Raw genomic sequence first — 15,697 nt, 5'->3', positions numbered from 1 at the left:
ATCGTGCTATTTCAGTTTATGCACCATGATCTTCAAGCTCACGTTTCTCTCTAAATAGGAACTGTGAGGATAATCCATGGTTACAGGGAGGTTGTACTTCACCTCAGCTTCATTTTGATGTCCTCAGTTTTCATTTTCATTAAACTTCATTTCCCTGCGCGTGGTGGCCGGATCTGGTTAGATCGCCGAAGAAGATGGTGGTTTCCACCACCATCCCCACGTGGTAGCTTCAGGGCCATTGGATCACGCTTCAACGTTTTAATCTTGGCCTTTCTTTGTGTTGACTTATTTAAATGTAAGGTGTAGCGTGTTTGACCAAGGCACACCATGTGACCGCGCCTCTGAGCCCTTGATGCCTTGTCACGTCAATTAATGAAGTGATCCTGTGGCTGCGCATTTTTGCTATTTTTCTTATTTACTGTTAATTTCATTTAATACCTTTTATTTTCAAAAATTCATAAATATTTTATTTGAAGTCACAAAAATATGAGACCAATGCCAAAAAATTTCTTGAAAAATATAGTTTCATATTTTGATTTTTAATTATTTTTGTGACTTCATTTAATATTTTTTGTGAATTATTTGGTTTTTAATAGTTTTAATTCATTTTAAAATACTTTTTGATATTTGAAAAATCCAAAAATATTTTCCTAACACCTATGGATCATGATAAGTACATGAAAAATAGTCTCGTCAATTTCTTAATTGATTTGAGATTTATTTGAGATTTTAATTCATATTGTGTTATTTTTCATGGTTTTGAATTATTTTTAAATAGTTTCTGATTTAAAAAATTATTGAGAAAATTTGTCAAAGTTTGTTTGACCATGTTAGACCTATGAGAATTTAATTGGACTTGTCGAAGTTGATTTGAATTAAATTTGAGGTTTCACCATATTTTGTTTATTTTATTTTGCATTTAATTTTAATTCAAAAAATTACCAAAAAAATGTGGTTGACTTGTTGACTTGTAACATTCATTTCTTTTCTGTTTAGCATTGGTTGATGATGATTTGATTCACTTTTGACCAATTGTGTTTGACACTTGAATTCTCCTTCCATCCATTTCATCTTCATCCCATTCTTTTTTCTAATTTGGCCAATGAGTTAATGTCTTGTGGTTGGTCTTGACAAATGAGAGGTTTAACCTTCTTTGATCCAAACCACACTCAACTTGATCTAAAATTAAGTGAGCTGCTTTGTGTCCAAGATAGGTTGCTTCTTGGTCAAGCAAAAAACCTAAAGTCCATACAAGGCCCTTCCCCTTTTGTTTTGGCATGACAAGTTTTTGGAGCTTGGCTTACTAGTCATGATCTCTAACTTGTGTTTATTTGCCTATAGTTTTATTGACCGACCTCTGATAGGTGTGACTACTACATTAGTCCATTTACGATTGCTTAACATAGCGCTACATTGTCTTATGACAAGCTAACATAACTTCACTAATCACTAACTTTAATTTGAGCATTTAATTTCTTGCAATTTACATTTAATGCCATTTACTTCTTGCTCATTTATTCATATTGCTTTTTACTTTGCTCACTTGAGCACATACTTTATGTTTATGTCATTTTTCTTTTTCTCATTTGAGCTCATTATTGTATATAAATGTATTGTTGTTTTATGTTGGTTTTGCCTTTGTTTTGTGTGGACCCAAAGTCGCAAAGTCTAAAGCTTCTAGGAGATCCTATGTGCATTGATATGGTCAAGAGAAGATGAAAGCAAGCATGGCAATGGTTCCCAAAGCTCTAATCCATCAAATATGCCTCCCAAGTATCTCAATTCATCATTTTGATCAAAGCAAATCAAAGGCTTGAGGCTTATTCCCTAAGGAAATCCTAATTCATCTGTTCATCAACTGTGCCTTGCTCATGAAGCAACCTCAGCCCATGGTCAAATACAATCAAGGGAATTCCTTAATTCATCATTTCATGCATATTTTAACATATTTGAGTGTCCTCAATCATCAATTCATTAAGATATGAGGTGTGAACTTGAGAAGTTGATAAGTCAATTCATCTGACTATTTTGAAATACACTGAGACCTAACTTTTTATGTGTTTGGAAAATGGAGATGACCCCAAGAGAAACAATGTTATTAAGAACCATATGAACAAATTTCATTTTCATAAAAATTTTATTTGAAGCTTGGAAGGTCATCATCCATTCCAATACATTATAGGTCATTTTGACTAAAACCCTAATTTTAGGTTAACTTCCCAAGGACATAACTCCTTCATTTTTCATGATTTTTAGGTGAGACTTAATGAATTGGAAAGCGTAATGTGTCTACTTCAAATGTTATGTTGAGAAAAATTTCAAAATCTCAAAATAAATACATGTGATAATGCAAAACATTATAGGTCACTTTGGACCAAATGCATTGAAATGTGAAAAAGTCCAGCTTCAAGTGCCCATAACTTCTTCATCCAAAATCCAAATGATGCAAAATTTAAGTCCAAATTGATTACCTTTAAAAGATCTACAACTTTAATGTTGAAGAGTTTATCATTTGGAGCTTACATCATTAAGACAGAAGGGCTTGAACATTGGCCAATTTTGGAAATTTCACATATGCATGTTTTGCACCTTACACTTCAAGCTCAGTTTTCATTAATTTTCAAGGCCCAAATGGAGTTTTGATCAACATGACATTTGTTCCTTATGCAACAAGCTTTCCAACCATTACTCATAAGGTAGCATTTCAAGTTTGGACATGGTATTTTCGAAGGCTTGAACATTATGGCAGATTTTGGAAAATCATTTAAAATTGCATTGCATGATCCATTAATACACAATCTGCACGTCCAATTTGTACATGATGATGATCAGCTGCCAAAACAAGTGGAATTGTGCCCTCCATGCTCCTGTACAGGCCCATGCATGGAGGCCCTCTTCACCCATGCAATGCTTTGTTCATGCTTATACCTTGCCAATTGCTATATATAGGAGTGCTTGGCCTCTTATTTCTTCAACTTGAAGGCGCCCTAAATGTTGTGCAATTGAATCCTCACCCACACCAAAGGAACTCACCAATTTTTCTCTCAATTTTCAGATCTAGAATTTAGTTTCCTCGACTGTTTTCTTAGATCTAAAGTTCCTTAGCCTTCTTCGCCTTCATCCATAGAGTGAACTACAAGCTTTAGCACCAAGGAATTGTGAATCCAAGCTCTGCAAATCAGAGGTTTACTTTGATTTTAATTTCTTCGAATCACCTCATATATTGCTTGTTTCTTATTGTTGCTGTGTTGTCTGAAGTCCTCTTCATAGAGGCAATCATTTCATGCTTTGAATTTTCAAAATCCAACAAGTTTCAGTTGAACTCCATGAAATTCAACCTCTGATTTCTCTCTCAATAGGAATCTAGAGTGAATTTGGTTGGTACAAGAGTGATGTACATCACTCCACCTTTTGTTTGGTATCGGGATCGCGCATTTTGGTTGACATTTATTTCTCTGTAAATTTGGACCTTCGCCGGAGCTAGCCGGAGAAGACGGTGGCGCTGGCCACCGTCTGGTTGCCAGATTAAGTCGTGACCGTTGGATCTTGTTTTCAGATCTAATCTGGACCACTCTCTTTTATGACTTTTTTAATGCCAAATGTTTTGCATTGACTCAAGTGTTCGGTGGTCACGCGCACATGATCCGTTTGATGCGCCAGCTCAATTAATGAGCCCTTGATCCAACGCCTCATAATTTTTCTTATTTTTTATTTCTGATTTTAATTTCCATTTTATTTCTTTTATTCTATTTCATTTCAAAAATTCATATCTCTCTCATTATTGGTCCAAAAAATGTGAGATCAATTGCATTATTTCTCTTTTAATTTCTAGTTTCTAAAAATGATTTTTAATATTTTTTATTTTATCATTTGATATTTTTCATGAATTTTCTCTTTTCTGGTTATTTTTAATTCATTTTAAATAGTTTTTGAGATCCAAAAAATACAAAAATATTTTCTCAACCTCTTTGAATGATGATAGATCTATGAAAAATATTCTCATCAATTTATTAATTGATTTGAGATTTATTTGAGATTTTAGTTCAATTAGGTTATTTTTATGCATTTTTAATTGATTTAAAATAGTTTCTTACTTTTAAAAATGCTGAAAGTTTTTGTCAAACTTTGTTTGACCTTGTTGAACTTGGGATAATTCACTTGGACTTTTCAAAGTTGATTTGAAGTGAATTTGAAGTTTGACCTTTCTTTATCATTTTAATTCAAGTTTTATTTTAAATATTAAAAATGCCAAAAATGTTTTATTTGTTTCTTGACTTCTAATCTTCATTTTGCTTTTGTTTTCTATTGTTTGACCTTGATCCTCTCTATCTTTGGTCATGGCTTGTTTATTATCTCATTCCATTCCATTTAATGCACTTTAATATTCTTCATCTTCTTCTTTTTCTTTTTCTTTTCTTTTTTGATCAATGATTTAAAGATTGGTGGTTAGCATTGATTAAGGAGGTTTAATATTCCTTGATTCAAATCTAATTCATTTTGATCTTAGATCAAGTGAATGGCTTTGCATTAAGGATAGGTTGCTTCCTAAATCATGCAAAGGACCTAAGTCAATACAAGATCAATTTTCATCTTCTTTTTGGCATGGCAAGTTGTTGGAGTTTGATTCACTAATCAAGACCTCTAACTTGTGTTGTTGCCTACATTATTATTGACTGACCTCAGATAGTTATGACTTCTACATAAGTTCAATTACGATTGCTTAACATAGCGCTAAATTTGCCTTATGGAACACTAACTACTAACACTAACCTTTAACTATTAACATTTACTTCTTGCACTTTACATTTATGCAATTTACTATTCTTGTACATATTATTCATTTGCTTTTTCCTTTGCTCATTTGAGCACATGTTTATGTTAATGCAATTTGTCTTTTGCTCACTTGAGCACATAATTGTGTATATACTATTGTGCTTGTGTTTTGTTTTGATTGTTGTGAACCAAATGCAAAGAAATGGGCAAATGGACTTAGTTTCTAGGACATTCCCTATGCAAAATTGGAGTAAAAGGACCTTAATGTGAAAGATGGATTAGAAGGACCAAACCTCTAAACTCACTCTTGTCCATTCTTTATTTGCTTCATAAAACTCTTTGATGTGTGTGCTTTTGTGCTAGGGGATCCTATGAGAGCTCAAATTGAAGAATCATTGCCATGTTCATCCAAAGTGAAAGATACAAGAGACATTGGGGATCTTCTAAGAGCTTGTTTGATTATGATTGCTTGAGCTTACACTTATTTTGCTTGCTTATTCCAAAGGATGGGAGCTACTTGGATCATCAATATGATCTCAAGAGAGGAACTCCATTTGTGGTCTTGTTTCTTATCCCTTATCTCTTGTATGTTTAGGACCTTAGCCATTCTTCTTCTTCCCTCCACTCTAACCCAAGCCAAAACTTTTGTGCAAACATTTAACATTTGTTTTCAATATTAGAAACCTAAGCCTTATGCTTTTGATTTTTAAACTTTCTTTTCATAACACTTATTTTGAATTGAATTTTTAAGTCAACTTTGACCATATTTTATAAATACTTTTCATTGGTAAATATAACCCATTCAAATGTTTTTTGTGGTTTCAATGGCCACTCTCTTAATCAAAACTTCTCATAACCTTTAGCTATTAGGTTTGAGTTATCCTTGAGGTAGATGTAATACTCACCTATATCCTTAGTGATGGACAACGAGTCTTCCATGCTTATTATAGGGTTAACCCCTCACTAGCATGTTGAAGTTATCCTCACATGGTGGATTTGTGGTTTTAGGTTGAGTTTTCTCCCTTGGATAACAAAAGACCTTAAGGCTTTTGGACCAATCAATTCACCAAATTGTTTTGAGATTTTTATCCCGAACTACGAGGTTTTGATCATAATCTTTTAAGATGGTACGTAGGCAATGGGTTTATCCATCCAAACACAAAATGTAAATAACTTGTATATTCTCTTCTCATATCTTCAATCATGTTTGCACAAACAATTTTTCACAAAATACCAACCTTTCAACAAATGTGAAAAGGGCTCCCTAGGAGTACCTAGGATGTTTTGGGTGCTTAAAACCTTCCCATTGCATAACCAACCCCCTTACCCCGATGTCTGACATTTTTACTAGTTTTTGATTCAATAAAACTTTTAGGTTTTTGTTCGCTTTCTAACCATTCATTTGGATAAATAGAAGTGCGGTGACGACTCGACTTGTATGGTTTACCTTAGGTTTAATCAATATCTCTAATGGTACCGAATACCCCGCTACACCCTAATTTTGTCCGGGCATTTTAAATTTTTTATAAATTCGATTTTAGTTTCAGTTTGCATCATTCACATGCATTTCATCATGAATAATACCTAAAATATCAGTAAGAATAAACTCTGGAATATACAACTAATTTGGTTAAATCATTTCTTAAGTACGTGCAAAATCAGCTGATAAAAGTTTCAAAATTAAACTTACAGACACCAATATTATTAATCTACGGCTCACATAGTTTAACCTAGTGTACTCGTTATATTTTTCGATGACTTTTTCAGTCGCATTTTAATCCGTATGAGCCTTTTAACCGATGAAAATTTATTTCAAAATTAAAAGAAACATTGTATTTTTTCAATAAGTATATTTTGTGCTGATAATTTTAGTGCGTCCGATTTAATTTTCGGGAAAATTTTCACCCGACATTTATTCATTTTCAGTCATTTTATTTTTATTCTTTCGCCAAAATATTCAAAAAATTTAAATAGGAATATCCATGTCTTTATTTTATTTTTATCACATTCATTTTAAAAATTGTCGATTTTATTTGATTTGATGGATTTAAATTGTTTAAAAGAATTAAATCATCTAGAAGGGGCATTTTAGACATTTTTAAAGTTGGTTACAATTTGTGTTTCTTTCATTCGATCTCGGCCATTAAATCGAGATTAAGCAAAGACCCATATTTGCAATCCATGTAATTTCTTTCTTGCCAATTTTAAAAAATAATTAATTGAATTAATATTAATAAAAACCATTCAGCAAAATCTTAATTCCTCTTCCATGAACGATGCCACGTGTCCGTTTTCAATTGGGGAATATCCATAGGATTCCTCTATTGACAGCTAATGAATTATTTTTCTCACGTGTGATCCATAACGATGGACAACGAGCACTCTAGGGGATCTCTCTCCAACATTAAGAATAGAAAAAGAAAAACTCTGCTGATTCTTTTCGGACACGTCACCGGTCCTCTCTTCTCTCTCTAACAAAAGACGCCTCTTCAAACTTTAAGAGAAAAAGAAAACGAAAAATACAAAGGGAGGCTACTGTTCATCATCTTTACAACTTTCAATCCAAACTCTCCGCCTCAACCAACTCCATCGAAATCACTTTCTCCAAACACCAACTCTGCTAAACTCCACGCTCACCACACCACCTTCAACCGTGAAACCCACCGTCAAAATCGTTATCTCCTTCGAACGCCCCCTACACTGACGTCGACAACATCGACCCTTAAACACAATACTCCATCTCCCTCCGTCCATCGTCAACCTTCCTTCTTTAGCGCTATCCACAAACCTTCCTTGCTCCGCCACGCTGCAATCTTCGTCAAACGCAACCTTCACTCCATCATCCCGTCGACATCACACTTCCGTCTCGCACGACATAATACCACCACTCTTGCAACCCTAGCAACCCAACAAACTTTCAATTTGTGACTCCCTCACTCCTTCATAACTCCGATCTGTTCTCTCTCCCTCCGTCGTTAAACCCACAGGTGATACCCTCGTCGAACACACCATTTTCGAACCTCCTCAAAAACCAACAATGTTGCCTTACTTCCGGCGAATTTCTCTGTTTCGCGTAAACATCAATACCGCGACGACACAATACTTCTCACAACATCAGATTAATATCTCATCTGTTTCTCTTTTCAAAATAATCAAATGTGGCTTAAACGTATTCAGATCTTGGATTCGGTTGTTGGTGGTCTGATGTTGACTTTGATGCACAACAGAGTTTAGAGACTTTGAATCAGTAGTTATTGTAACTGCATGCTCAATTCAAAAGGTGAAAAAATGGTAATGGAGGCCTTTCGATTGACTGGTCCATAAGACAATTTCGTTGAGCAAGAATAGGGACATACATGGTCAAGTTTTCCAAAATTCTTCCATCAACAAACACTACACAAAATGTTCCATCTTCTTCAACCTCCATCCATTGTCTCCTCCGCCTCCATCAACAGACACCTATTGTCTTCCCTTACCTCCTCCGTGAGCCTCCGCCGTGATTTGTATTCTCTTCGTGGACGTGCCCGGTAACACCACGATGATGACCACACATGAAACCTTTGCGGATCCTCCATTTTCCGCTCAAGACTACCGCCGTATCCCTGATTCCGATCGGTACCTTTGCCCTTTTCCTTTTTTTCAAAAATCATTCATGTATCTCAATTGGTTTTCTCAAGGGCCCTTTTGTTTTGGTAGTGTTTTAAATTCGGGTTAGTAATGTTTGGAAAAGTTAGCAATGCAAGTTTTATTGTTTTTGACCCTTTTTTTAATAAAGGTTAAACGAGAAACAAGGAAGCATCATAACTATCTCTATTAATGTTTGTTTAAATTTTGAAAATACTATTTTGATTAATTTGGATTCTAGATTAGTGATGATTATTGGGCTTGGTTCAAAGCAATCAATAAGCATATCCTGCTATACCCCATATTTAGCTATTTCACTCCCTTTGAGTTGTTAACCTTTCATATTTTTATTTTTCGCATATATGTTGAATTGGTGAATGATTGTTATTCAGTCTCGATGTAATCTAATAATGTAATGTAATTTCATGCTTGTTCAAATTTCCTTGCAGTGTGCGAGTTAGACTTTGACCCGTGGATCCGACCATTTTATGTCGTCAATCCACCCAAGTACCTATACATTGATTGTGAATTTTCACCACGTTTCGATCTTTACATGCGATATTTCAACTCTGTTGTCGCTATGTATAAACCGGTTTATGAGCACATGGCGACCAACTCAATTCGATTAGCTAAGTATTCAATATTGTCACTTGTCTCTTTTTTTAAATCAATTAATTAATTAAAGTCTTGATTAATTAGATAATTTTGTTAACTAATTTTAATTAACTTAGTTATTCGATTATATTAATTTTTAATCAAATAATTTTGATAATTAATTTTAATTACCTCAATTAGATGGCTTAATTGAATTTTAATTAATTAATTTTATTAATCAAAAGTTGACCGACTTATTTCACAATCATTTTTCATTATCATTTCATAATACAAATTCAATTCCAAACCACTTTTGAACCACTAAAGTCACACAATTATCGATTCAATCGAGCCTCTTTTTCCATACTTTTATAAGTCGATTTCTTTTAGCATCGCCATCAACCGCACATAGCTTACTCTTGGGCTTTCTTACAATGAGACCTATTTGATTCTAATTTATCGAGTAGATGACTGACTCACTAGATAAAATTTAATTCATTCGCAAACACAAATTTAAAACCTCGATCCAATGTCGAGTATTTTTATTAAAATCAAATTAAATACCTAATCACAATCAAATACTATTTCATTTAGAAATCAAAAAGGGGGATAGTTTTGACTTTACAACTCCTCTCCTCGATTATTTGAATACGAGTTCTCTTACTCGGTTAGTCAAATAATCATCATTTCTAACTCGCCCAAACTTAACCTAATCAAATTATCTTCATAATAATGCAATGAAAAGGGGGATGGTTTTGAGCCTTCAAGTCCTCTCCTCGATTATTTGAATACGAGTTCTCTTACTCGGTTATTCAAATAGTTGTCATTTCTACCCGTTTAAGCTTAACCTAATCAAATTGTTTTCATAATAATGAAATGAAAAGGGGGATGGTTTTAAGCCTTTAACTCCTCTCCTCGATTATTTGAATACGAGTTCTCTTACTCGGCCAGTTAGACAATCGTCGTTTCTTTACAAACCTTAAACCAAGATTAAATCAAATTATTTTCAAAATAATGAAATGAAAAGGGAGATGACTTTGAGCCTTCAACTTCTCTGCTCAATTGTTTGAATACGAGTTCTCTTACTCGGTTAGTCGAACAATTGTCATTTTTCCGCAAATTAATAAATTAATCAAATCATTTTCATAATAAACTATACGAAAAGGGAGATGGTCTTGAGCCTTCGATTCCTCTCCTCAAATGCTTGGATATGAGTTGTCTTACTCAGCCATTCGAGTACTTGCCGTTCTTTCTAAAAATACATTAACCTATTTTCATAGTCACTCAGATGAAAAAGAAAGTGGTCTAGATTCTTTTATTCCCTTTCTCGATTATTAGGATACAAGTTGTCTTACTCGACTATCTACGTAATCATCATCCATTCAAAACACCTTAACTATTAACAATTCCTTTTACAATTAAGGATGAAAAAGGAGATGGTCTAGAGCCTTCGATTCCTCTCCTCGACTATTAGGATACTATAAGACCCCAATTTTGACCCTAAGATCCCTCATGGCATCATATAATTGCACATTGCATTTGCCTCAAGGATCATAACATCTTGGCTCTTTACCCTTGGGTTGGGACTTGTGAGAGTTGGTTTGAGACCACCAAGCATTCTTGAATTGTATATTATTGCTCTTCTTATTTTGTTTACTAACCAAAAGCACAAAAATATGTCACTAACTTTGTTTGTTTTGTAGCTTGAGCAATCATATGATCCAAGGCTCCTAGGAGACCCCTATACTCATTGATGTGGCCAGATGAAGGTGAAAGCAAGCATGAAAATGGTTCCCAAAGCTCTAAATCATCATATATGCCTCCCAAGTATCCCAATTGTTCAATTTGATCAAGATAAACCAAGGGGCTTGAGGATTGTTTCCCAAGGAAACCCTAATTCAACTGTGCATCAACTGTGCCTTGCTCATGAAGAAACCTCAACCATGATCAAATACAATCAAGGGAAGTTATTTAATTTATCATTTCATGCATATTTGAGCTTATGTGAGTGTCCTCAATCATCAATTCATCAAGATTTGAAGTTTGGACTTGAGAAGTTGATCAATCAATTCATCTAACTATTTTGAAATCCACTGAGACCTAACTTTTGATGTGTTTGTCAAATGAATATTACCCCAAGAGAAAACATGTTCTTAAGAACCATATGAACAACTTTCATGTTCATAAAAAATCCATTTGAAACTTGGAAGGGCATCATTCAATTCAAAATATTATAGGTCATTTTGACTGAAACCCTAATTTTGGGTCAACTTCCCAAGGACCTAACTCCTTCATTTTTTATGATTTTGATGTGGGATCAAATGAATTGTAAATTTTAAGATGTCTAATTAAATTTTTATGTTGTAAAAAATTTCATAATCCTAAAAGAAACACATGTGATAATACAAAACATTATAGGTCACTTTGGACCAAAGCCATTGAAATGTGAAAAAGTCCAACTTCAAGTGCCAATAACTTTCTCATAAAAAACCAAATGATGAAAAATTTAAGTCCAAATTTATTGAATTGAAAATATCTACAACTTTTATGTTGAAGGTTTTGTCATTTGAGGCTTGCATCATTGAAACAGAAGGGCTTGAAGTTTGTCCATTTTGGCAAAATTCTCATACACATGTTTTGCACATTGAACTTCATGGTCTGTTTTCATAAATTTCCCAACTCCAAATGGATTTATGTTCAACATAACATTTGTTCCTCAGGTCAAGACCTTTCCAACCATTACCCACATGGATATGTTTCAATTTGGAAAAGTGAATTTTAGAAGAGGAGAATATTTGTGTTCATTTATGGAAACCATGTTGAAACTTTGTGCACAAGCCAATGCTATGAAATATGCACGTCCCAAACACTTCAATTACACTTCAACTTGCATTTTCCATCAAGTTTGGGCCTCCCATGCGCCTGTACAAGCCCATGCATGGAGGCCCTTATTCCACATGCACACGAGTTTGCCATTACTTGTATCACCTATTGCTATAAATACACATGCCTGGCTTCATTCGATTCCAACCTTAAGGCGCCTAAATTGCTGCAGAACTGAATCCCCAACCTTCACTCAAAGGAATTTTTGCTTTTCTCTTTCGATTTTCAAGTTCAATTTTCAACTACACTGGTTGATTATTGAGCTTCAATTCCTTAGCCTAGCTCCTTTGCCATCTCAAGATCACACTGCACCAAAGAATTGGAAGAGATCGTGCCTTGTAAAGCTGCACTTCAAAGGTTGTTGTTCAAACTTTTTTGATTCGAAACTCCTTGGATCTTGCTCATTTATTGTGTTTGTTGGTTCCTCTGAAGTCCTCATGTGAGAGGCAATTGATCTGTGCATTTAATTTCATGAATTGATCAAGTTCAGTATGAACACCATGAATTTCTAGCTCAGGTTTCTCCTTCTATGAGAGTCTAGAGTAGAAACCAATGGCACAGGGGTGATGTACATCACCCCAGCTTTCCAATGATATGAGGATCGTGCATTTTGGTTAAGTTTTCAAAACCTACAAATTCTGGCCGGACGGTGAAGCTCGCCGGAGAAGACAGTGGTTTCCACCACCGTCCCCACGTGGCTGAGTCCTTAGCCAATGGATCTCATTTCCAGATTTAATATGAGCCATGCAATGTTATGACTATTTTAAATGCAACGTGTTTCTCCTTTGACTATGGTCTACCATGAGCGTGCGCCTGGGAACCTTCAGATTGGACACGTCAGTTAATGAATGTGATCCAACGCCTCATGATTTTTCTTAATTTCTGATTTTCCTTTTATTTTCTTTAATTTCATTTTATTTCAAAAATTAATATCTTCTTCATTTTTAATCCAAATAATATGGGACCAATTGCATTATTTCTCTTTTTAATTCTAGTTTCTGAAAATGATTTTTAATATTTTTTATTTTGCCATTTAATATTTTTTTGTGAATTTTCTCTTTTCTGGTTATTTTTAATTCATTTAAAATAGTTTCCAGTATTCAAAAATGCCAAAAATATTTTCTTAACATCTTTGAATGATGATGAATCTATGAAAAAATATTCTCATCAATTTCTTGATTGATTTGAGATTTATTTGAGATTTTAGTTCAATTATGTTATATTTTCTTCATTTTTAATTGTTTAAAATTAGTTTCTGGTTTCTAAAAATGATGAATTTTTTTTTCAAACCTTGTTTGACCTTGTTAAACTTAGGATGATCCATTTGGACTTTTCCAAGTTGATTTGAAATGGATTTGAAGTTTGACCTTTCTTTTGTTCATTTTAATTCAAGTATTATTTTTTCTTGACTTCTAAGCTTCATCTCACTTCTGTTTACCATTGATTGACTTTGATTCCATTCATGTTTGATTAATGTGTGTCGGTTGTTTCATTTGAATTCTATTTACGTACATTTCCATTTCTTCTTCTTCTTCCTCTTTTTCTTTTTGATCAATGAGTTAATGATTGGTGGTTAGCCTTGACATATGAGGGGCTTAACCTTCTTTGATTCAAATCTAATTCATCTTGGTCAAAGATCAAGTGAATGGCTTTGCATTAGAGATAGGTTGCTTCTTGGTCAAGCAAAAAACCTAAATCCATACAAGATCATTCTTCTTTTCTTTTGGCATGGCAAGTTGTAGGAGCGTGGCTTACTAGTCATGGTCTCTAACTTGTGTTTGTTGCCTATAGTTTTATTGACCGGCCTCAGATAGGTGTGACTACTACATTAGTCCACTTACGATTGCTTAACATAAATTTCCTTATGGCACACTAACACTAACTACTAATCACTAACTTTTAATCCAAGCATTTAATTCTTGCAATTTACTTTAATGCAATTTAACTTCTTGCACATTAATTCATTTGCTTTTCCCCTTTGCTCACTTGAGCTCATGTTTATGCTTATGCAATTTTCCTTTTGCTCACTTGAGCACATTATTGTGTATATAATATTGTGCTTGTTTTGTTTTGTCTGTGTGAACCCAATGCAAATGGAGAAAGGACTTAGATTTTAGGACCTTACCTATGCTAAATGGAGTCAAAGAGCAACTAGGCCTCCTGCCTTTAGAATGCTATAAATTGTCAAAGAGCAACTAGGCCTCATGCCTTTAGAACGCCTAATCTTGAAGAAGACATTGAAAGGACCCCTAATTCTAAACTCACTCTTGTCCATCCTTTTATTTGAATTGTGGAACTTTTTGATTTGTGTGTTCTTGTGTGCTAGGGATCCTAAACTTGAGCCAAGTAGAAGAACCATTGTCATGAGCATCAAAGTTAGAGATACAAAAGCCAATTGGAAGATTCCTAGGAGCTTGATTGTTATTTGCTTTATTGCTTGAGTTATTTTCTTATTTCTTGCTAATCCAAAGGAAGGAGCAACTTGGATCATCTTTATGATCTCAAGAAGGGAACTCCATGTGGTTTTATTTCTCTTCCCTCATCTTTACATGTTTAGGACCTAGCCCTTCTCTTCTTCTCTCCACTCTATCCCAAGCCAAACTTTTGTGCAAACATTAACGTTGTTTTAAAAAATTAGAAACCTAGGCATTATGCCTTTGATTTTTCAAACTCTTTTTCATAACACTTATTTTGAATTGAATCCTAAGTCAACTTTGACCTTATTTTGTAAATATTTTTCATTTGTAAATATAACTCACTCAATTTGTTTTGTGGTTCCAATGGCCACTTTTTCCAAAGCTTTTCATAAACATTAGCTATTAGGTTTGAGTTATCTTAGTGGATGATATAATACTCACCTATATCCTTAGTGATGGACTATAAGTCTTCCATGCTTATTATAGGGTTAACCCCTCACTAGCATGTTGAAGCTCTCCTCACATGGTGGATTTGTGGTTTTAGGTTGAGTTTTCTCCCTTTGATAACAAAAGACCTTAAGGCTTTTGACCAATCAATTCACCAACTTCTTTTGAGATTTTTAGCCCGAACTACGAGGTTTTAATCCTACCTTTTTAAGATGGTACGTAGGCAATGGGTTCATCCGTTCAAATACAAAATTGTAAATAACTTGTATATTCTTCTCTCATCTCCCCAATCATGTTTGCACAAATAATTTTCACAAATACCAACCTACCTTACAACATTTGTAAAAAGAGCTCCCTTAGAGTACTAAGGATGTTTTGGGTGCTTAAAACCATCCCATTGCATAACCAACCCCCTTACCCAGATCTCTGACATTTTTATTAGTTTTTGATTTGATAAAACTTCTCGGTTTTTGTTTGCTTTCTAACTTATCCTTTGGACAAATAGAAGTGCGGTGGCGACTCGAATTGTATGATTTACTTTTTATTTAGTCAATAAATCTAAAGGTAACGAATACCCCGCTACAGATACGAGTTTCCTTACTCGATTATCTAAGTAATCGTCATTCAATAAAATATCTGAACACATTAATTCTATCTCTCCTTGCTCCCGTGCGATCGAAACCAACCAAACAAAACATCAAACATATTAACTCAACTTGTCACCCCGTGTGACCAAAACTCTTTTCAAAAAGAACACTATTTAATACTTTCTAATGCGCACAACAAGCTAGTACTTAAGCCTCCGCCGAGAGTAAACAAGCCAACATTTAGCCTTTAGAACGCGATCTAAACAGTTTTTCGATAAAAGACACCAACCATCTGTAGTTCCCCGAACTACGAGTGCTCTGACTTCCTTATTGCACCATAAGGATACGTAGGCACGAGATTGCGAGATCTTG

The sequence above is a fragment of the Lathyrus oleraceus genome, chromosome 7, assembly GCF_024323335.1.
Source record: "Lathyrus oleraceus cultivar Zhongwan6 chromosome 7, CAAS_Psat_ZW6_1.0, whole genome shotgun sequence".
Taxonomy (NCBI): Eukaryota; Viridiplantae; Streptophyta; class Magnoliopsida; order Fabales; family Fabaceae; genus Lathyrus; species Lathyrus oleraceus.
This window is presented reverse-complemented; position numbering follows the sequence as displayed.